The sequence below is a fragment of the Meriones unguiculatus genome, chromosome 9, assembly GCF_030254825.1.
Source record: "Meriones unguiculatus strain TT.TT164.6M chromosome 9, Bangor_MerUng_6.1, whole genome shotgun sequence".
Taxonomy (NCBI): domain Eukaryota; kingdom Metazoa; phylum Chordata; class Mammalia; order Rodentia; family Muridae; genus Meriones; species Meriones unguiculatus.
In genome coordinates, this window is record NC_083357.1 from 1881742 (window position 1) to 1905358 (window position 23617).

General features: G+C 46.5%; 1 protein-coding gene across 4 annotated transcripts in view; it reads left to right on the top strand.

Annotated features, from left to right (window-relative positions):
- Positions 1-23617, top strand: part of Samd4a (sterile alpha motif domain containing 4A) — a 206481-nt gene that overhangs the window by 3923 nt on the left and 178941 nt on the right. The window contains exon 1 of one of the 4 annotated variants that reach the window (XM_060390685.1): positions 18199-18316. The exons of the other annotated variants lie outside the window; for them this stretch is intronic. The gene's annotated coding sequence lies outside the window, so the exon portion shown is untranslated. Of the gene's footprint in view, positions 1-18198; positions 18317-23617 lie in introns of those variants that run through there. 4 annotated transcript variants of the gene reach the window in all.

The following is a 23617-nucleotide window of genomic DNA, read 5'->3' on the forward strand; positions in this document are numbered from 1 at the left end:
TTTGACTCAGTTTCTACTATGGCTTTGTTGTGGAGTGTCCCGAAGGTCTATGTGTTAAAGGCTTAATTTCCAGCTTCAAAATACCACAAGGCAATGGAACCTCTAAAAAGGGCCTTCAGATAGAGGGTGGTGGGGCCTCGGCTTTTCCACTTGGCTTGCTGACCTTGAGCTGAGTGCTTTTGCTTTGCCATGATGCACTACCACGGACCCAAAACAACAAGACCCACTGTGTGTGGACTGAACCCTCCAACGCAATGAGCCAAAACAAACCCTTTCTCTTTGTACACAGTTCCTGTGTATTTGTGTGACTGTTTTGTCTCTTTACCCCAGACTTAGTCAAGGAGAGTGGTCATGTCCCTTCTGTAAGCAACAGCTTGTTTCCAGACCCCCATGACCCATAAATAAGAGCCCAGTGTGACTAGTCCAGGTTCACATTGAGTCTTTGCTGGTCTTTCTTTATAGCAACGGTATCAATGGTTTCTGGTATTGCTCATGGCTGTTTGTCATTTGTACTTTAATTGTGTTTGTTGGCAGAAAGCACATGATAAATCCACATCTACAGGATAATCCATAATTTTTTTTTTTTTGAGAAGGGGTTTCTCTGTGTACTCTTAGCTGTCCTGGACTTGCTTTGTAGACCAGGCTTGCCTCAAGCTGACAGTGATCCTCCTGCCTCTGCCTCCCCGAGTTCTGGGATTACAGGCACGTGCCACCTTGCCCAGCCCATAAAGGCTTTGAACTCACAAATTGCACACATTTTGGGGGGACATATTATGGGTGTTTATAGTAAGTTAATGTCAAAAAGAAGGCTTGTTGCTTACCTATAATTAAATAACATGGACTTCAGGATTATCTGAGGTAGGAATGCTTGAAACAAGAATGGCTGGATGTTGGTCAAGATGCTGGTTCTGTGGGTTTTATGGCTGTGGGTCCCCATAGGATGGGTGTCCTATTCTCTACCCTCACTTGACCTTTTAGATCACAAATGGACTAAAAAGAACAGCAGAGCGCAGGGTGCAGACAGCGTGTGTACGTGGTATGCACACGTCGCGTGTGGCATGGGCGTGTGGCGCTTTGGGGTGTGGTACGGCATACGACAGTGTGATGTCAGTGGTATGTATGATGGGCCTGCGGTGTGTGGGGTGTGCAGATGCTGTGTGACCCGTGAGGATGTGTGGTGTGGGGTGTGCCTAGGTGGCACGGCTGAGTTTGCGGGTGTCGTCTAGATGGAGGAATGCGGGCGGGCGATGTATGCTGCCTGTGTGTGAAGGGTTGATGTGCGGTCGTGTGAGGGGCCCGCGGGAGTGTGTGAGCGTGGTCTGTGGGCACGCTGTAGCGTAAGCGGTGGGATGTGTGCGGAGGATGTGGGATGCACGGTGCATGGGTGTGTGGACCGTCTAGGCAGTGTGATACGATTGACGTGTGGGGAGGAGGAGGGTGGCCAGCACTGGGCTCGTCTTTCTGTGTGTACGTTTGTGGGGGAGAGATGACCTCGGGTGCGTGCTCCTCCCCCAGGGGACGGATGTGGGGAGAGGCAGCGTGGGCGGGTGCTGTCAGGGAGGAAAGAAGGGCTGAGCTGGAGAGAGAAGGAAGGTACTGTCCCCAAGCTGCCTCCTTCCTCCCGGCAGGCAGAACTGTGGAGGACTCTTAGCGTGCAAATTTGAGATCCACCAGGCAGCACGACCCAGTTAATTTCTGAACTTCAGTTTCTCATGATGACGGTGATAAACCGCATTGTTCATTTTCCAAAAGTTCCTGGTTAACGATCCAGCAGGCAGGGCTTGGTTTTACCCTTCAGGTCTGAACTTGCCTCTCATTATTCCGAACTGGCATAGCACTTTTATCCTCAGGGAAGACCTTTGCACCTTTGCGTTTAAAAACTATGAAGAAGAGGTTGGGGCCAAATGGAAAAGGTGTGACTGCCATGAACTACCTTTTGTGTTTGAGCTTGGGTATTCTAGAAATTGCAAACCTGACTTAGTTTCCCCAAGTAAGTGAAGAATCTTTTAAGACTTATTTACCTTTATTTTATGTGCATTGGTGTTTTGCCTGCGTGTCTGTCTATGTGAGAGCGTCAGATCTTGAATTTACATACAGGTGTGAGCTGCCATGTGGGGGCTGAGATTTGAACCCACATCCTCTGGAGGAACAGCCAATGCCCTTAACCTCTGAATCATCTCACTAGTCCCTTTTCTTCAGTTGGTGCATGTGAAAAGAACTCATTAAGTGAATACACAGACGGGGCTTCTGTATAGTTTGCTGCTCAGGTAGGGTGTTGTCGTTATCTTTGGATTGGTCTGAAATAGCCCAGCAAGTTACAACTGCAAATTGGGGCTGGTGGTATGGGTCCCACTCTGTGCTGTGAGAGAGTTGGATATGGTTGTTTACTGTGGGTGATGACTGGATTCAGCTACTAGACTATGTTAGAATCCTCCTCATCAAAGCGAACTCAGGACAGACTTCACAGCGGTCAGCTTGGCTCGTTTATGTCTGAATAAACAGCCAGGGCAAACTGGAGGCTGGGAGGGCTCCCAGAGTCCGTGCAGAGGTGTCATTCTGGAGAGAAAGGAGGAGTGGGAGGGAGGTCAGTCATCTGGGAAGTGCTCACGTCACTTAATTTGCCGGGAAAATGGGGAGCTCAGAACTTTGGGTTTTCTCTTAATATAATCACTACTTGAGCTTTTAGCCCGGCCCTGCCCTTTCATCTCTCTTAATCACTTTTCCTGAGGCCTGACTGAACTCATTCCCCTGCTCATAGATTAAGATGCCGAATCAGGCGGCTCCTCTGAGCTATTTTTTTGCTTCTGTGGAAGTTGCCCGAGGCAGGATTCTCCCAAAGAAAGCACAACTTTCAGAAGTAGAGCAAGTGTTCTCTCTTAGTATGCCGGTCAGGATTCAAGCTCTGTTCTGAAGTTTGCAGCCCCAGAGCCAATGTGGAGGCCCAGGAACTTGCTGTGGGCCTCCTTGGGTCTCAGAAGCCAGTCCCTGGATTTTTTCCATCCAAATATCTCTATGTAATGCAGTTTTACCATTTTAGGTTACTGGGTAAAGCCCAATCGATTTCCTGGCTCCTCCTACACACTAGATATTACCATTTGGATGGTACCAAGAGATGAATACATAGTAAGAAATTTAAGAAAGTCTGGGGTGAGGTTCTTTAGGCCACGTAAGCTCCCCAACGCCTAAGAGCTGGGTGCTTTGCCAAGAAGTGGAGCCCTGGCAGTAATTTATCTCAAGAAGCTTCCACTCAAGTTGCGGAGGGAAAACAAACACAGACTTAATTGTTACACCTTAACTGTTGCTCTGTGCCATGATTCTAGCGATAAGAGCAAACTGGACTTGGCCAGAGGGGCAAGAACTGGGTGTTTTTGCGCAGTGTATAGCGTTTGGAACATGGTGCCTTAATGCTCCCTGACACCTGCCTCTTTAGTACGTGTGATGCCAGTTTCACTAGGGAAATCACACACACAGAAGGAGACTGTGGGTCACGTAAGGGGCAGGCATCATGGCATTAGTGGATGTTCGTGTCAGAGAGGGAGCACGAGATATATCAGGAAAGGCTTCCGGGTCAATCCAGGCAGCATAGTTTCTAAGGTAGTAAGCAAAACGTCAGATCCTCTAATATTTTCTCATCTCCCTGAGGATCCGTGAAAGTCTGAGATGTTGACGGTTCCCTTGCTTCCTCGCCATGCAGCGCTTTTGCTGGAACATTGTTTAGGACCTTGTGTTAGGCATCAGCTTCTAAAACACTGAACAGAAGGGAGGAAGTGGCTCAGGCTCTTTCTCCAAGTTTCCTGTACAAACAAGTTCATTCTGGGGGCCTGATACGGGAACTCTGATGAAGGACATCCAAGGTGAGGCCAGACCTTTTTTTTGTCCATGGCTCCCCTTGGCATTGTTGGTGCTGGAGGCCTGTGCGTCTGACTTTGAGCAGAAAGAGCCCGGTGTTAGAGAGGTGAGGTGACGTAGAGGCAGTGGATTGACACAGTGACAGTCAAGACTCAGGCGCGTTTCAGGAGATTTTCACTCGCACATGTGAACATGAATGTATGTCTACGGGAAAGGATGCCCCAGAGCTAATGGCTGTTTGAACGTCTGTGGCCACCAACTGATTTTTCCCAGGCTCCAAACATGACATTGGTTGACAGTCAGGAGCAGCTGATCTGGGGTTAGGGTTGGCCTCTCCTAAACCCGGTTCTCATTCCACCATCTCCACATCTACCCAGAGCCGATCAGCCACTAGAGTCTTCAAACTTGTACTCTAAACAGTCCAGATGGCTTTTTGTTAGGTGTGTTGGGGGGGGGTCACCTTCCTTTTGACAGCTTGAACTTGCTATGTAGGGGCAAGGTGATTTACTGTTCAGTTATATGGGAGCTTTCCCAGCAGAATGAAGCAGACCCTTTCCTTCACTGACAGCTTTCTTTGGGGGGTTAAGGGTGGAAGAAGACAGGAAGCTTCCAGGGACTCTGTGGTTACCAGGCCTTGGAGCAACCCCTGTGGGTGTTTTGCTCCAGGGGTATAGCATACCTACCAGTAATGTTACTGAGTCTCATACAGTGAACTCCCTGGCCTAAAATCCTTTTCAAGTGTTATTGAGACACACAGGCGCTGAGCTAGGAGTGCGTTCGTCTGCAGTGTGACCACTCATTATACCAGCAAACTTCTTATGTCAGCCATCATTCATGCCCGATTCTTGGGCTTGTGTCTCACAGGAGGTGAGCCTGCATCCGGGGCAGAGCTGGGCCCTGTCATGGCACTGCTCTGAGCCTTTTGGATTGACCCTGCTGGAATTGCCAAGCATTCTGATGATCCTTTCCGGGAGCCTCATTTTTTCTTTCACAATCCTGCTGAGCTGCATCAGCAATGGTTTCTGGGTCACTTTAAGCAGTGGTGATTTCAAAGATATTTACACGCAAGAAAACGAAACACATCCCCATAATACCACCAGGACCGTGGAAAATGAGAGGCTTCTGAAAAGACACTGTTTTTCATATTTTAATTTTTGCTCTTGCTGGGGAGATTGCAAGGGTGAGATGGAACGAGTAAGAATGTGAATTCCAGAGGCTGGATGGGGGAACTCCTCTTGCTGCTTCCTCAGCTTTCTCGCAGACAGTACAGACACTGGAATCTCTGAAATGCCATATCATGATCTGTCAGTAGAATCTGTTCTATGCGTGCAGCATAAATACGTAGGTAGCTTTGCCGAGCACTGAATACATTTCTGTCTGTGCATGGGTGCCGATGTGTGACCTCAGCAGTCAAGAGCGTGACTAGAGCGATGCTGCTCAAGTACTTTGGCAATTTTTGAAGAGGCTACGGAATCGAGGCAGTACCAAAGCCCCTAGGTAAATGGTAGTTTCTGTTGGAAAAGGGAAAAAGAAGGAGAGGTTGGGCTTAGTGGTGCCAACCTGCAAGCACCCAGGAGGCTGAGGCAGGATGATTGGGGATTTAAGGCTAGCCTGGACTACCTACTCATTGCCTCCAAGAGAACAGGAGGAAGAGGAGGAGGAAGAGGAGGGGGATCCTGTGTATTGGAGGGATTGTTAGGCCAGTGTTTTCTTGTGCGGTACCCCGAAGCACATTCAAACCATGATTGGTGCAGGTGGAGAGATGGCTCAGGCCGTAAAGTGCTTTCTGTACAAGCATGAGGACCCGGGTCCCTTCCAAGCACCTACACAAAACTGGGACACATGTCTAGTGTCCCAGACTTGGAGGAGGAAATAGGAGGATACTGGGGGACTGGCTAGTATCCCCCCTGGCTAGCCAGGCTAGCTGAAAGGGCAACCCCAGGTTTAGTGAGAGAACCTGTCCCCACTCCCTTAAAAGAAAGGTGGAGAGTCATAGAGGAAGACACGGGCACCTAACATTGACCTCTGGCCTCTGCATGTGCACTTGTGTGTACAACATGTGACTACACCACACACAAACACACATACACGCACACACACACACACACACACACACACACCACTGATTTGCGAGCCCTGGGTGAAGAACTGGGCACAGCTTGGGTGTTTTAAGAATGAGAAGGATGTGCCATGCAGGGTTAATGTCCTTTCCCTTTCGCCGGGGTGGTGAGAGAGAGGGCAGGAGAGAATTCTCTGAGAGGCCGCTGTGTTTCTGGAAGCCTCAGGAATTCTGGTGGGCGTCTCTTTGTAAGTTTTAACATAGCCTTGACAAAGCCCCCATTTCTTGGTGAGTCAAGTCGGGCCTGGGTGAGTTTAGTGTGTGGCCTTAGGATGGCTCTGGTGGCTGTCAGCCTGAGGGGAGGTGTCTGCTGCAACGCCTCAGGGCACACACGTTCAGCATCATTCTTCTGCTGTGGAGTCTGACTTGGGGGGGAGCGGAGAACAGAGCCCCAGGCAAGGGCTGCTCAGGCAGATGTTTTCTTTTGGGCCCTGATCCCAGACAATACGAAACAGAGCCAGGAAGAGAGAAGCAAAGACTGACTGAACCTGTATGCCCCCTGATGGAGTTGGGGGCAGTGGGGACTTCATTCCCCAGACAGGCTCCAGGGAGCCATGTGGCCTGTGCTTTAGAAGTGGCCAAGGGACAGGGAATGGGCCTGATATACTGGTCGCCTTTTCCTTAGGCCGAGGGTGGTCCCAGGTGTTAAGTCTCAGCCTCCAGGTTTGCACACGTGAGTGTCAACTTGCCTACAGGTGTCTCATGCCAGGGTTTGGGGGAAACTCTCCAGGGTTTGGGGGAAACTCTCCAGGGTTTGGGGGAAACTCTCCAGCAGAGTTTTAAGTTTTTCAAAGCAGGGTGTTTGTTAGAGGGTGACAAGCTTGGAGTACGGCAGACATGTGACTCCCAGATTGTTGAATATAGTAAAAGCAGGCCTGCACTGGCATTCCTCAGGCCTCAGGGGAGGCACCTCTTATCGATAGCAACCACAGAGGCGCTTGTGGCCTTCAGCAGAGCTGGAACTGTGCGTGAGTAGTGTCACAGCTGCTCGCCTCCTGCTGAACTCCTTAGCGCAGCTGCTATACTCAGAGCAGCTATGCCCTGTTGGCCAGTCTCTCCCTGCAGATCGGACTGCAGTTCTGGATACACACTTTGAAGAGATGCCTGAGTCAGGATGTGGCAGGGAAGAGAGGATGGTGAGAAAACCCACTTGGAAACCCGGAAAGCCGAGAGGAAGGTGAGCAGGGAACTATGGTTGGTCCCTTGAGGACTGGTTTGGAGTAGAGGAGTTAAATTCTCTAACTATAGAGCAGCCAGCTCAACATAATGGAGCACTGTCCTGACTCGAGCTACCCAGACACTGTGGGCACACTGAAGAGGAGCCTGGGTATCAACCAAGGAAGAGGAGGGTTGGGCTGGGCAGAGAATCATATTCCTAACCTGGATTGGCTCTTCATACCTGCTCTGTGGCAAGCATCTTCTGAGCTGTTCATCCATATCACTCAGTGGTTCTGATGAGGTGGGCGCGTGCTGCCATCCCTCCACGTAGAGCAACTGCCGAGTCGTCGTCTCTTCGCTGCGGGAATCGCCGCTTATTTACTAAGCAAAGATGCTGTGACTTTGGGTGACTTCCAAAGCCCCTTCCGAGTTGAAGATTTTATAACTTCTGTGAGTCATTGGGAATGAAGATAGAGGAACGAAACTACTGAGGAAAGAGGCGGACAACGGGGAAGGCCGGGAGCAAAGAGTGTAGGCATCATCAAATGACTTCGGTGTATTCCTGCTGTCCTTCTGGGTGGTTTGCGTCACCGGTGTGCGGCTCGCTGTCTGAATCATACCTATGGAGCACTTCTGTCCTCTTTTGAAGTGGCAGCGCAGAAGGTCGGCCTGATGGGCAGGGCCTCCACATTTAAAGAAGGATCTAACGAGATTAGTAAAACACTGTTTCTTTCGCTTTGAGCATTTGTGGACACTCATGACTTAAGCGCTAGCTGCACGTCAGGGTTTGGTTTCTGGATGAGGAGTCTTCAGCCCACGCTAGTGTTTTCCTCTTTCCTGTTCTCCCTCCCGTCATCCTTCCTTTCCATTCTCTTTGTGTGTGCTGAGACCTGGGTAGATAGAAACTCTCCGATTATCGAATGGATGAGTGGCACAAGGAGCAGTGGAGGGAAATTAAAGCAATCTATTACACTCCGCTCCAAGACAGGATGCTCGCACACAGGAAGTGCTAACCACTGTCTAACATTTCCATCTTACAGGTGCAGAAACAGGGCTCATATGTGGCTGAGGTAACTGGGGTGCTTCTGAGCCCGTCTTCGATGTGCCATGAATGCTGGAGAACTTTCTGATACAGAAACAAAAATGTTGGCATTTACAAGAAAAAACACCGGGTCTGGGGCTACAGCTCAGCTTATGTGAGGCCCTGGGTTCAATCCCCAGCATAAATCAATCAATCAATCAATCAATCAATCAATCTGGCATGGACTTTGTAATGTTAGCTTTTTTGGTTTTTCTATAGTATTTTAGATAGTCTTGGGTGGATTTTTTGGGCTTGCCCATTTCAGTGTCTCTCTGTGTGTTCCCATTTTATCCCATGTAGTTTGGCCTCTTTTTCAGGAGTTCAGGAGTTTCAGGAGTTCTCCTCTTTTTCTTCCTCCCCTTCTTCCTTTTTACTGTAAAGGTATCCTTATGAACTCTCTTCTCTCCTTAAGGGGAATGGATGCTTCTGCTCCCTCTGCATGGGTGACAGGACTTTGGGGGGAGGCAGGCTTTGCAAGTCTGATGAGACCAAGGAATATGTTAGTCAATAACTTAGGAGCCCTTGACTTTGACAAAGCAGAGATGTCTGGCTTAGATTAAGATCTCTTTGGGGCCTGGAATGGGGCAAAGCACTAGCTCTTGGGCTGTAAATCAAAATGGGCTCTCCTCTTGCCTGTAAATGGTGCAGTATTCCTGAATCTTAATTTACAAGTCATGTTACAAAAACTGTTGATCAAGGCCTTTGCTGCTACAGCCTTTCATTAAAGATTTGGGGAGACAGACCAAGGTCGGCTATGGGCAGCTATGGGCACCTGTTCATAGGAAAAAGGCTGCTGTTATTTCCAGTTGCCTTCTAGCCACTTGTGACCTAGATTTTGGTGTCTGGCAATGTTCTCATGGCTGACTCTTAACCACATTGAATAACATTTTGTGTTGGGAATTAGAGATGGTCTGTTTACCCACATTTCAAAGATGACCCTCATGAAACTTATCTTGTGATACCTTCAGGAGCCCCCTCTGTTTCTCCATTCATGTTAAATTGAAGGTGTGTGTGTGTGTGTGTGTGTGTGTGTGTGCGCGCGCGCGCACTGGTGTGCGTATTTGGTGCACAGAATTTGAAGTCTATCACCCCACTTCTCTCTCTCTCTCTCTCTCTCTCTCTCTCTCTGCCAGGTCTCATACTGAGCCTAGAGCTCACAGGCTGAGCGAGACTGGCTAGTGAAAAGGAGCTCCGGGCAATCATCTATCCCTGGCCCCCACCCCCGCCCCTGCCAGCATGAAGATTACAGACTTGCACCACTGTGCCAGGTTTTTCGTGTGGGTGCTGAAAATCTGGACTCGGTCTCCAGGTTTTCACAGCAAGCTCTTCACCCTCTGTGCCATCTTCCCAGCTCCTGCAGGCTTCATTTTTCGTTGGCTGCCAACTAGCAGTCAGAGTGGTGTGTAGGAAGGCTTGGCTTGATTTTAGCATGTTTTACCCACAGTTCCAGTAATGTCCTTTGGGTTTATGCAGAATCTGACTCAGCCGTTCCGAAGTTAGCGAGATCCCAGCAGGAACTGGGTGTCATTCATGACTGCCTGCTGCCTGTGGGAGGGGATTTCATTCATCTACTGCATAAGCACTTCCTGCCTAGATGTTCATTTATGTGGGGATGTGGTCATCCAGAGGCTCCTTCTTTACTCTGGCTCTCCTCAGTGTGCTTCTTCTCTTGTGGCTGGCCAGCACCTTGCATGTACCTCTGTAGAACTCCAAGCGAGGGCTGATTCTGTCCAGTACAGCTTGCTTCATTGGGTCTTAGTTTATCTTCCATCCCCGAATACTCTATCTAGCATGCAGAGGATTGCAGTATATTGTTTGTTTGTTTGTTTTGAGATATGGTCTCAGTAGGTATTTTTGGCTGGCTTTGAACTCGTAGAGATCTGTCTGTTTTCGTTTCCTAAGTGCTGGGATTAAAGGCGTGAACTACCACAACCAGCCTCAGGACATGCCGTTGTCGGAAAAAAGGATAAAATGATGTAAAGAAATGTAACTCCTAGCACCATTCCAGAAGAGACTAGCTATCTAGATTGTGAGGAAAGTAGAGAGGCTTAAAGCTGTCACAATAAACACAAGATGGGGTTGTTATCAGGAAGTTTGTAGTAAAGACTGGATGAAAAGACTGCCTTGTGGTCTTGGCTTAGCAGCGTGTCTTACACGCATGTTACCTTCTAAATTTTGTTTACATGTCCGGGGCCTCAGTTGCCTCATCTGTGAGAGGAAGCTTCTACTGTGGAAGACACATGCCTGCTAGCAGGATTATATATACATCCTGCTCTTTGTAAGCTTCGTCAGTGTTACAGAAGAAGGAGGAGGAGGAGGAGGGGGTTGACAGCAATGCAGATGTTCAAAAGGACCAAGGAAGAGAAACATAATTGGTTCTTCCTCCCCTCAGACAGCAAGAAGAGAAATTGAGGCACGGTTCTCTGATGAACAGTGATCGCCTTAAGCTTGGGTCTGATGATCAGCTGGGGTTCTAAACTCTGGGTGAGGACCCCCACAATCTCGCCTTTCTGTGTGGCCTGTCAAAGTTAACCTTGTGTCAGTTGTGCTTTTAATTCCATGATGTCATATTCTCTTCATTTTGCACAAAGGACTCAGAGACCACTGCTAAAGAATTCTTTTCAAAGGAGATGGGGCTGGAGAGAGGGCACAGTGCTAAAGAGCACCTGCTGCTCTTACAGAGAACCCGGGTTTTATTCCCAGAGCCCACGTGGTGGCTCACAGCCATCCCTGACTCCAGCTCCAGGAGATCCAGCAGGCCTATGTGGTGCGCATATATGCATGCAGGCAAAACATTCCTACACATAAAATAATTTTTTTTTAAAGATTTAAAAAGAAATTCTTTAGAGGAAATCCACACACAAAATCGTATGTTGTAATGAGTTCCCCTGCCTGTATATACCCCAGTATGGGCATACACGGAGCCATTTAAAGGTGAATTCTATACATTAGTTAGTGGTCAGCAGTCTGCATCTTTAATTTTTATTATTATTTAAAAGAACTGCTTGTAAAGATAACACCTTGCGAAAAGCTATTATTCAACCTAAAGCTATCCAGAGAAGACTTTTACGTATTTTTGCATACTTCGCTAAATGAGAAAAATAATTGTGCCTCTCTTGTTACTCTTTAATATCATTTCTACCTGCGCCTTCCTTTGAAGGTTGGAAGAGAATAAAGCTCCTTGTCAGTATTCTTTGTTGTTTAAACAAAACCTCTCTATCTTCACATTCCTTTTGGGGGCAGAATAAGATGTGTTAGCACATTTTCCAGATTATTGTGGCATTTGCAGATAATCTGAGCTCAGTCGAAATGCTAAAACTCAGAGTGGTAAGGTCAAACTCTGAGGCCTCTGTGACTCAGATGTCAAGCCGCTGGTGGCTGAGTGGCGGTCAGCACTCGTGCATACATTCTGCCATACTTTCACCAGGAAGAGCTGGCGTAGGATATCTGCTACCTTTTTTAAAGCCTCTCTCTTATTTTCCTGCGTGTTTAACATTTTGCAATTTCATTGACCTCTGAGCTAGACTGTAGCGTGGTATTCATGAGCAGCCCAGCCCTTAAACAGAGCAGAACTGTTTACCATGACAGAGAAAGAGGCCGTGTTGTCTGTGTACTTGGTATGCCAGCTAAGGTGCATCGCGGCGGGGGTCTGCCAGAGTGAAGCAAGCCACCAAGATGCAGGGAAGAGCAACCTAGGGTTCCAGGTTGGGTCCTGGGTGGGAAAAGCGTGACCATGAGGAACAGAGTTGGGACAGCTTGTTGCATGTGAGCGTGAACTGTACAGTGGGGCATGCCGTTATGCCGGCTGTCGGCCTCCTTGTGCTGCAGCGCCTTGGCAGGTTAGGAGACGGCGTTGTTAGCAGGTGGCCTTCAATTGTGGAGGCTCGTGGTGTTCTCAGACTTACTCCAACGTGAAGCAACAAAGATTAGGGATTGATGGTTTTCCTGAAAGGTGGAGTCAGTCATGCTATAGATTTAACTTTTGTACAATTTGAAAGCATTTTTTAAAGGAAGAAATTAAGCTGCCATTATTTTTAAGCATGCGGCTAGCCTCTCAGAGCTCCTGTGCCGGAACCCTCAGTCTGGGAGAGCAGAGTGTGTACATCTTCCTGTTCTGTGTGGTGCCAGAGAAATGGCAGGAGCCTTGGTTAGCCTTGAGCCGCAGGCATCCATGAATGTCGGCACAGTTCTGCCCCAAACAAAACACGTCACTCACGGCGTCTCTGTGAAGGTCACCGGAAGGCCTGTAGGTTCCCTTACCGAATCTTGCAATTCCATCTCATAGTAGCAGTGCCACAAGTTCCTAGCGTAGGTGGCACAGAGGCACCCGTCTGCCATAAAGGACGTTCCTGATCTGGTCTGATCCCAAGGCTGGACTTTGTGTGTAATTGGGCATGATCTCTGTCTTCTACTGGTGGATCGCGGAACTGTGCTCTCTTCGTTTCTCTGTAGCTGCAGGAATATTTTAAACAAAGTCACCCACACCCTGACGCTCCTCGGCAATTTTAAGCTCTTCTCCCAACACTCTGGAGTAAAATGGATACTGGAATCTATTTTGACAGCTGTTGAAAAGCTAGGCTGTATTTACAGGAGGTTAAAGAGGTTATTTGTAACACTCACTATTCAAGAAACCTTTTGAAAAGGTGCGCCCTGTTCAGGCAAGTGTTTTGTAGAATTCAAATCACTTTGGTTTTCACAGTTCCGTTACTCATTACAGCCAATGTGAAGGCCCCAAGGATCTTATAGCTAGCAATGCTTTTGATTAATTTCCACCACCAAAATAGTAGTAGCATATTACAGTGTTCTCAACAACTGGTGCCTTCTAGACTGCAAGTGTGAAGCCTCTAAAAATAGCCAGCCTGTTATCAGCTGTCCCACCGATGACCTCCTCCTAAAAGTGACCTTTGAGCGATTTCATCAGGAATGAATATTTATAGCGATCGGTTGTTGAGCTGCTAAAAGAGGGTTGGTTCTAGCCATGTAACAGGTGGCAGCAGTGGGCCTGCTTTTGCTGAAATCCGACTCAGTGTTGCCTGACTTTGCCTCTGGATTGTGATTATATGCTGGACTGACATCATTTTTGGCGAGTTGTGTCGCAGTGTTGACTTCTGGGGTCCACAATGAGGCGTCCTATGTGGGGATGGGAAAGGAAGCTTCTCCGACCAAGCACAGCGGCTGAGGGGAAACACCAGGGTCCTCAGGATGCGGCAATTTCCCAATCTGTAGGTTTAGGGCAATTCATTTACTTCACTGTTTGAGTTGAAATTTTCTTTGACCTCAGGCCTGAAGCATTGAAGAGGGCACTGTCGGGTTCACCATCTGCACAGAGAGTGGGCACCCAAAGCAGGGCTTGTTTGGCAGTTGAACCAGATAACCAGTTAAGGGGATTACTTAGCTTTGGGTATAATTTAATGGCGTGAAATAGAATGTCTCTCCACTATTGCCTTGTATCCAGTTGGTTGGCAACACAGTTACCGTGTTTTCTGATTAAAATTAAAGTTCTGCTGTAGGTTTGCACTGAGTCAGAATATATCATGAAGAACTTGAAGTGTTAAATAGATAGATCAACTGGATTTTGGCATATGAACTATTTTTTCTTTTTTCCAGATTTTTAAAATTGAGATTATAGTTACATTTTCCCCCTTTTCTCCCTCTAAACCTGTGGTTCTCAACCTGTGGGTTTCAACCCTCCCAGGGGTCACCTAAGACCATTGGAAACCACAGATATTTACTTTCCAATCCATAACAGTATTTTTCAAAATTCAAAATAGTATTTTTATTAGAATTTTGTATGAGTATTTTTGCTCTAAGTAGCAATAAAAATACTTTTATGGTTGGTGATCCTCACAACATGAGGAACTGTATTGAAGGGCTGCAGCATTAGGAAGGCTGGGAACCACTGCTCTTGACTCTCCCATCTACCCCTCCTCACTCTCCTTGAAAATCATGGCCTCTTCTTTCATTAGTTGTTACTGCATGCTTATCTGTTCACGGGAGCTAGGTCTGGGAAGACACCTTTATTAGCTACACTGAAAAATCTTAACAGTTACAAATCAGACCCTAGAAAACTGGGTAGAAAGATTTGGGTTTTTCTTGGTTGTTTTAAAGGACCACATTCTTAGAGGAAGAACTGTATTTCTGCTGCAGAAATTTGACAAAACAGATAACACTACACAAACAACATAGTTTTTAGTTTGATAAATATTTTCTTTTCCGACCATGAATATATGTGCTTTTATACAAGTCCACAATATTCTGGTCATGTGAACATATTGCACAGAATACATGTGTATTGTTCAGCGAAAACTGCGCTCACTATAGCGCTAGTATTTTAGTGACTATTGTAAACTTCTTTACAACATTTCAGATGACTGCACGGCAGTCTGTGTTATGTCCATGTCACATTTACTAAATCAAAATCCTTAGGCTTGAATGTCCAAGTTTTTTTTTTTTTTTTTTACAATGCTACAACAAAAAATAAAAATCCTTTTAAGCACACCACTACTTCAGAATATATACGCCTGTCAGTGTAGTTTCTGGGTCATGCATCCTGACAGTTTTGGATGTGGACTTGCTGGCCAGAGTGTCCTTCTGTAGAGTGAGACCTGAGCTTTGTCTTGTGAACACTTAGTGGCCGCTGTGGAAGCAAGCAGAGCCATGCTGAAACCAGTGTCCTTACTGAGTCCCTTTAATGCCGTGTCCCATGTTTTAGGGTCCAGTTACAGTCTGTGTTCATTCTCCTGTTTCCTTTTCCTTACACCATTCATTTATTTCTTTTTAATTTATTAGTTTTCTGTCATATATATCTTTTCTCTCAATAAGATTATATAGATCTGGTGTCTGGAAATTTAAAATTTGTGTGCTGTCTATTGATAGGAAAATGTATTTTTAGGAGCAAGTGATGCTTTAATTAAAAATTTGTTTTCAGCTAGGTGCAGTGACACATACCTGTAACTCAAGTACATGGGATGCCGAGGCAGGAGGATCACCATGAGTTTGAGCCAGCCTAGAGTACACAGGAAGACGTTGTGTCAGAAAACCAAACCAAACCAAACAAAATAAATCAAACCAACATAAACCAACCATACCAATCCAAAGTTTATGTGTTCCCCATGCCCTATAGCTTTCTGATCATGGGAAGAGGTAACAGCCGAATTTTACATTAATCCTCTCACAAGAGTTTTTAAATTGTTACTTTTATAATCTTAGTATGGTAAGAATTATAAATTTTTTGTATTTGCATATGTGTTTGAAGACTGTATCAAAGAACTCAAATGAGTGTTTTTTTTATCTTAGTTATGATTTTACATTTTGGGCTATTTAATGCCAGTTGATGACACATTAGTGATAAGACAAGAGTTACAATGGAGTGACGATTCCCTATTTGTGATAAACTTAAAGTATATTTTTAAGCACATATAAGTGGTATACTTAAAAATATTTTCTGCATCTAACTTACGTTATCAGTGTAAGTATCAAGACTTTGATAGTTTGCAGGATTATTTACTAAGTCAGGTGACGGCAGCACGTTCAGCGATGCTCCTCAGGGAGAAGAAGGCTGCTGCTCACGCCTCTCCTCACTCCCTTATGTTTCTTTAGTCACACATGCACTTACTCCTTCTGTCTTGCGCACATTTAGAGCTCTAGTTTTGTAAGGAAGCACAAATACTGTGCTCTAAGCGGACCCCCTCCACATATAGGATATGGCCGCTTTCCTAATTGGGAAGTAAAGCCCATGGCTTGGCTTGGCTCCGCATGATCTGTGAGTCATGGTATCAACCTGCGTTTTCATCTGAGGCTGATGCTCCCTCAGAATGCGTGTCTGTTGCTTGTGTGGCTCACTTCTTTGGGGCCCTCCAGTTTCTGCCTGGTATCTCCTCAAGAACGCTACTCTGACAGCCCCTCTAACCCCCTTTTGGAGTTTTTAAAAAGATTTATTTATTTATTATTGTTACTTATTTATTATTTATTATTCTATCTGCATGTGTGAAGGCACTAAATCTCCCTATAGATGGTTGTGAGCCACCATGCGGTTGCTGGGAATTGAACTCGGGACCTCTGGAAGAGCAGCCAGTGCTCTTAACCTCTGAGCCACCTCTCCAGCCCCGTTTTATACTGTTTAAATGTTGCTCATCTGGATTCCTTAATCCACAGTGTTCTTTACCGTGTGGTGTACTGAGTTACTCATCTGTCTATTACCTGCACATCCACCTAGAATGAAAGGCTCATGCCAAGGGGGTGTTGAACCCTGTCTACTCTTCTTCCCCTGCCTTAGAAATAGCGTGTGAAGGGGCCGGAGAGATGCTCAGTGGCTTTAGAGCACTGGCTGCTCTCCCAGAGGACCCAGCACCCACATGGCAGCTCACAACTGCCTGTAACTCCAGTTCCAGTGGCTCTGACACCCGCATACAGACACACATGCAAGCAAAACACCAATGCACATGAAATAAAAACAAAGAGAAATTAAGACGAGAGCGTATGGAAACTAACGTACCGAGTGCGCATGCTTGTGGTGTGGCCGGCACTGTGGAGATGAGTGCGTGAGGAATAAGGCGGTGTAAAGGGCCGGAACATCCTGGAATACCCCTGTCTCAGAGGTGCTGGACTGGGAAAGGCAAGGCGGCACTGTTAGTGGCTTTCTTCCCTGTCTGTCTCTCCCTATCGCTGTGTTTCTCTTCTTCTCTCCCTCCGAGTTGGGCATGCACTTGGTCAGTTGTGCCAAGTCCTTTCAAGAAGTGACGTTACATTACTCATGACCTTCAAATGAGTGACGTAAATGTGGGCAACTTGTGAGCCACGCGTTTCCCAGCCCGGTGGGAAGCGTTCTCCAGCGGGTAGCCCCTTCCGAGAGAGCAGCGCCACACGCAGAGGGCTCACCGGTTAGCGTTGGTCTCGCCCTGCGTTCCTCAGTGGCTGTAGGGCCCTTTAGGCTCTCATTCCATGCCCCTCAAGGGCGGTACCCGAACAGAACCCATGGTGAGCTGCGTGGGAGCATCACAACCCCCGGTGTTCAGCACACAGGAGGAGACAGCCAGCCTGCACAAGCATGGGACTGCGGGGAAGAGAGAAACGGCCTGCGGGAAAGCCAGTGCGTGAACCGAGCCCTAGCCAGCAGCCTGCAGCAAGGCCGTTCCGAGCGTCCAGCGCACTGGGCCGATCTGCGGTGGCACTTTCTGGTTTTTACAATGTTAAGGGATAGGCTAGTGGTCTTTGGAAAGTAGGGCCGAGGATGCTAGCTGCTTTGTGAATCTCGGGCCGTTGCTTCCCACATCCTGTTCCGGGTTTGAATGTCTACCAGGTGACAGTTGTAAAACGGGAAAGCTATGCGCAACTGTCAGTGTGTGTGTGGAACCTATTCTTTCAACAAAAGTAGCTTTTGCACAAACGAGGCAAGACTGCGTTTTTTATCTTGCTTGAGGCTCTTGCCGGAGTCACTGCCGAGGCAGCCCTCCTGGTGGTGCTGCAATTGATGGTGGCCTCCTGCATTCGCAGTGACCCCAGGTTGTAGCTGAGGGGCAGGGTGTGGCCACTGCTTCGAGCCTCTTCAAGGTTCTGCCCGAGTGTTTACTTTTGTAATGTATCTTATAGCCTTGTGAATGATTTCCCTTTTATTTTCCCCGTACAGTGAGGTCACAATGATTTATATTGCTGGTTTACATGTGATACCTGATTTTCATCTCAAAGGTCTAGGGAGCATGGCCAAACGGGTGACTGAAATCCTCTGCTCTCCTAGGTTCAGAGTCCTGTATCAGGGACCACTCTTCTTCAAGAATCACGCTTTAGTCAAAGTGGCTCCCTCTCTCTGTTCCCTTCTTCCCCCTTCATGTGTGCTTTAAACTCAAGCTACTCTTCCTCCTCTGGGTCCTGCACATCCCTCAAAGCTCTTCTGTCCCTGTGCTGGTGCTTTCTGTTGCCTCGGAACCACCCAGCATCTGTGGGACTCCTCCTCCACAACTGCATGCACAATTGTTCTCTTGGGGCCAGCTTGCACTCTTAGCCCGGCGCGCAGTGTTCCAAGCACCGGCCTCTGAGTGGAGAGCCTTGTGCAGCTTCTCTTTGGAAGAGGTGCCTTCGCAGACAGGAGAGATGGCATCCTTTCATCTGGTCAGGTGTGAGTCTTGGGAGGAGGATGTCGCATGGGGAGGAGGCAGAGCCTGGCGAGTTCATTAGTACTTTATGGGAATCCAGGAAGGATGATCAGTGCCTGAATTCTGGTGGGATTTTTTTTCCCAGCAATATCTGAGGATTGCCTACCCAAAGGAAGATGACTCAAGCACCCACCCACTCTAAGAAAATGTCTGTGTTTTCTCTATTATGCAAATAATCTAAGATTGCTATGTTAAAAAGCAGATTTCCAGGAATGTATAATAGAGACATGGAGCACAGAAAATGAGTCTCCCCTGCGTGCAGCCTTCCCCACTAGAAAAGCCCTGTTCAGGAGGTCGATGGTGGCACACACCTTTAATCCCAGCACACAGAGGCAGAGGTAGGTGGATGTCTGTGAGTTTGAGGCCAGCCTGGTCTACAGAGTTTGTTCCAGGACAAGCAAGGCTACACAGAGAAACCCCGTTTTGAACCGTTTCCCCTCCCCAAACATAAGCCCTGTTCATAGTTCAGATAGATGCATCTTATCTTGATTGTCAGTACCCTTATTGTGGCACATTATCTGCATAAGGCAAGAAACAAAAAAGGCTACTTGTTAACTCAGCGAGAGTTTGGACTCTGGGAGTGTAAGAACAGTACTAACAGGCTAGAACTCAACAGTGCGGAGAACTGTACCAGCGGAAAGCATCAGGGCTCTAAGCCCGGGTTTCTGTTATTGCTCAGAGATGAAGGTGAACCCGCGTGGGTGTGTGGTAGGGCTTTTCCTTTGGGAACATGCTAAGATAGGCCCCATGGCAGGATGACTGACTCAGGTGCCATGTGGTGGTGGCGCACGCACTTAACCCCGGCACTCGGGAGGCAAGGCAGAGTGGCCTCTCAGTTGGAGGCCAGCCTGGTCTACAGAGTGAGTTCTAGGACAGCCAGGGCTACACAGCAAAACCCTGACTCAAACAACAAACAAACGAAAAGATATTAGTTTAAGATGTTAACCTAGTCTCGGCATACCAACATAGCGCTAGCTCTGAGCTTACTTATTGCATTGGAATTTAAGTAACAGGGGTTTTTGTGCTGGGCATCTGACTCATTTAACTATTTATTTAACATACTGTGTAACTCCATCCCTGACTCCAGCTCGAAAGTAGAACTAAAAAGACAAGAGGTCACTAACCTCAAGAAACCCAGCATCTACGCCACCCTTGGCTTAGAAGACAAGACAATGCTCATTAGACGTGGCCTTTGTGTTGGGCTTTGTCATAGTGAGAAGAGGGGAAGGTATTCCAGATAGGTAGAAAAGCGTGAGCAAAGTCAAGTCATACAATTTCATACTCCTGTGACTGAGAATAGCTTATGGCACAGATTAAGTATTAACAACAAATGAAGAAAAGAAGTAGGATTTTTCATGCAAAAATTTAACTGTTGAGGCCCAGTCGGCTCGGCAGTTAAGGACTCTTGTTGCTCACGTAGAGGACCTGTATTTAGTGTCCAGTACCCTCATGGTAGCTCACATCATCTACAACCCTATCCTAAAGGAGCCAGTGACTACTAAAATTGGTTAATAGTGTTACCTCTTTAATTACAATGTCAAGAACTAAGGGATGGTCATAAGAGGCCCGAATGTCTCTCTAATCTCTCTGTTATTATTATTACTATTACTCCTACCATTAACAGGGTATCTCTGTGTACCCCTGGCTGTCCTGGAACTCACTCTGTAGACCAGGCTGGCCTCAAACTTAGAGATCCGCCTGCTTCTGCCTCCTGAGTGCTGGGATTAAAGGTGTGCACCATTACTGTTGGTACTAGTGTCTCTCACACTTATTTATTTATTTATTTACTTACTTACTTACTTACACATTGGGGTATGTAAGTACTTGGATTGTAGAGAGCTAAAAGTATTTAGCAATTTTAACTTGAAGAAAGAGCACAGTCAAGCATTTCTTGAATGGCATAGCTCATAAACTGGATGAAATTATCCACTTTTTTTTTAAATAATCATTTCAGTTTATTTTCATTTTAGTGTTTTCCAGTACTGGAGATCGAACCCAGTGCCTTGAACATGCTAGACACGCACTGTACCACTGAGCCTTCCATCAGCTTCTTTTATTTATTTATTTTATTAATTACAGTTTATTCACGTTGTACCTCAGCTGTAGACCCCTCCTCCATCCCCTCCCAACCCCACCCTCCCTCCCTCTTCTTCTATGCCCCTTCCCCAGTCCACTGATAGGGGAGGTCCTCCTTCCCTTCCATCTGACCCTAGTCTATCAGGTCTCACCAGGGCTGACTTCTTTGTCTTCCTCTGTGGACTGGTAAGGCTGCTTCCCCCTCAGGTGGAGATGATCAAAGAGCCAGCCCATGAGTTCATGTCAGAGACGGTCCCTGTTCCTATTATTGGGGAACCCTCTTAGATACTGAGCTGCCATGGGTACTTCTGTGCAGGGGTTCTAAGTTATCTCCATGCATGGTCCTTGCTCACTTATAAGTGGATATTAGACATATAATATAGAATAATCATACTAAAATCTGTACACCTAAGGAAGCTAATCAAGAAGGAGGAACCTGGTAAGATGCTGAATCTTCATTCAGAAAGGCAAACAAGATGGACATCAGAAGAGGGAGAAAATAGGTAACAGGACAGGAGCCTATCACAGAGGGCCCTGAAAGACTGTACCCAGCAGGAGTATGCTGAGATTCATAGCCAAACTTTTTTTTTTATGAATGAGTACAGGGAATCTAATGAAAGAAGGGGGAAATAGAAAGACCTGGAGGGAACAGGAGATCCACAAGGAGAGCAATAGAACCAAAAAAAAATCTGTTTTTTTTTTTTTTTTTTTTTTTTTTTTCTGAGGCTGATACTCCACACAAGGATCATTCATGGAAATTATCCACTTTCATGTGGATGTTTTAAGAAAGTAAGAAAAGGCTCCCTTTTCCATGGGCCACACATGACTCCCACATTATATTTTTAGCAGGAGGACACTGTTCTTAGTTTTTCATGTTAACTGCTCCAGAGAGGGGTTAATGGTTTTAGGGCCTTAATAATTCAGGAGCCTGACTGAGAACTGAGAATCTATAAAATGTTCAAGAAGTAGTGTCTTTTCAATAGGAGGAGAACTCAGCCAAGGTAGTTGCACTTCTGGCTTTTTTCTGCTGTGGAATTGGTCTCATGGTTCTGGAAGGGAAGGATCTTGGTCGGGCCTGCTTGTTTTAGTAAATATACAATAGGGTATGGCTTGGATGGGCTTTCCCATATCAGGGAGGTATCTTACACAGAAGATGTGATATTTCAAGAAGGGTAAACACATAGACTTCAGGGAACCACTACCACCATGGAAGTTAGTTCAGAGAGATCAATGAGCAGGCAGAAGGTCCCATTCACAGCAACAGAAAAGAGTAGCTGGTAGAGTTTGGGGAAGCCTTGGCTGTCAGGAAGGAGCATCTTTCCTGGGGGAAGGCTCTTCTAGACAGGCGCTCGCACCATTGGCAGGGTAGTAAATACTCCAACTGACCTTTCTTCCTTTTCTTCTGTTGCCTGCTGGTACCCATTGCATGATCCAAAAGTACCTAAAAGCACAGAAGCTGAAAGCTAGGATCCAAGATGGCCGCCTCCCAATGGAAACAGTGAGGTGAGAAGGGTGGAGTGAGAGCTGGAGGAGAGAGAAGGTACAGCCAGGAGAGAAGGTCATCCGTGTCAGAAGGCTGCCTCTCCACCGTTCAGGCTGGCTGATGCAGTCCAGAAGTCACAGAGAGGGTACTCACGGAAGGGCCTCTTCAGTGGCTCACTCAGCAACTATCCACAAGGAAAGGAAACGAACAAAATCCAAACCAGGACCTGAACTGCAGCCTTATGCTGACTTTGTGGTGGTTTCCTCCTCCCTGAAAAGCAGATTTGTCGTGGGTGTTCCACATGGGGCAGTTTGCTGTTCTTAGTAGGAGCTGCTCTTTACAGAGCTGGGCACTCTTCCCTTTACCCCGATCCCGCTGTTTCCCGTTGGAGTCTTGAATCTCCCTTGCTTCTACCTGTAGACATTCAAGTTTGTGGTCTCCAGCCTCGACAGCAGTGCTGAGAAAGAAGGAGAGATTTGAACTCAGTACGGTCTGGAGTGCTGAGCCAGTGGGGCTACATTGTATCATAGTCCTGGTTTAGAGTCCTGGCCATAAGGCTACATTGTAGCATATTCCTGGTTCGCTAGTCCTGACTCAATGGAGCTACATTGTATTGTAGTATCATAGTCCTGTTCTGGGGTCCTAACACAATGGAGCTACACTGTATCATACTCCTGGCTCGCCAGTCCTCACCCAAAGAAGCTACATAGTATCATAGCCCTGTGCTGTCTCCGTCTTTACCCTCTTCAAATGTTACATGTACTCACACAAAAAAGAGACAGTGTTTAGATCCTACTTTTCAATTTGGTTTATATGAACAAAAAAGCAAGCATGAACATTTTTGTAGGTATGAGATGACTAATCTTGTGGAGGTACCATAAATGTCAGAGATTATGGTAGAGAAGTTGGTCTTGATTTTTCATCATTTTAAAATATGACAATGCACTCCTTTTAAACATACACTTAAATATTAATGCATGTTACGTGTTGTTATTTGTGTGTCTGCCTGCATATGCAAATGGAAGTCAGAAGACAATTCTGTGCATTTTATTCTCCTTCCACCTTTATGCAGGCTCGGGACATTGAGCACAGGTCATCAGGGCTGTGACAGGTGCTTTTCCCCACGAGTCATCTTGTCAGACCTTTATACACATAGTTTGAAACACTCATCTGACTATTTAGGAAAAAAGCAGATTTGCTGTATCAAAAGTTATTCTTCCTTTTTTCCACTGCCCTTAAAAAATATTTATTTTCCTGATTTTGAAGGAAACAGGTTCATGGCAAAAACAAAGCAAAATGGCAAAACAACCTGAACATAAAGATAAGGTGGAGGAGAGAGGACTGTCTGTGATCTGTGAGTGCAAACACCACCACCAGGAGCTCCCTGTTGCTTACATTTGTGTGCAATTGACTATTTATTTATTTTTTTAAGCACAAATTCAAAACATAAAAATGGGGGGCAGCACACTTACATTTTTAATAGCTATCTCAAATAGTATTGTTATTTTAAGATATTTAAAATATCTCTAAATATTTAAATATCCTTATCTTTAAATATCCTTTGTCAAATTGTCACGCATACATGCAGTGATAGCCACAATTTGAACAAGTGCTGCTCAAATCATAATGTCTAACACCCCTCCTGGGGCCGGTCATCACAAACTCTGCAGCCTGCTGTGTGGGCACCCTCCTTCGGAAATAAT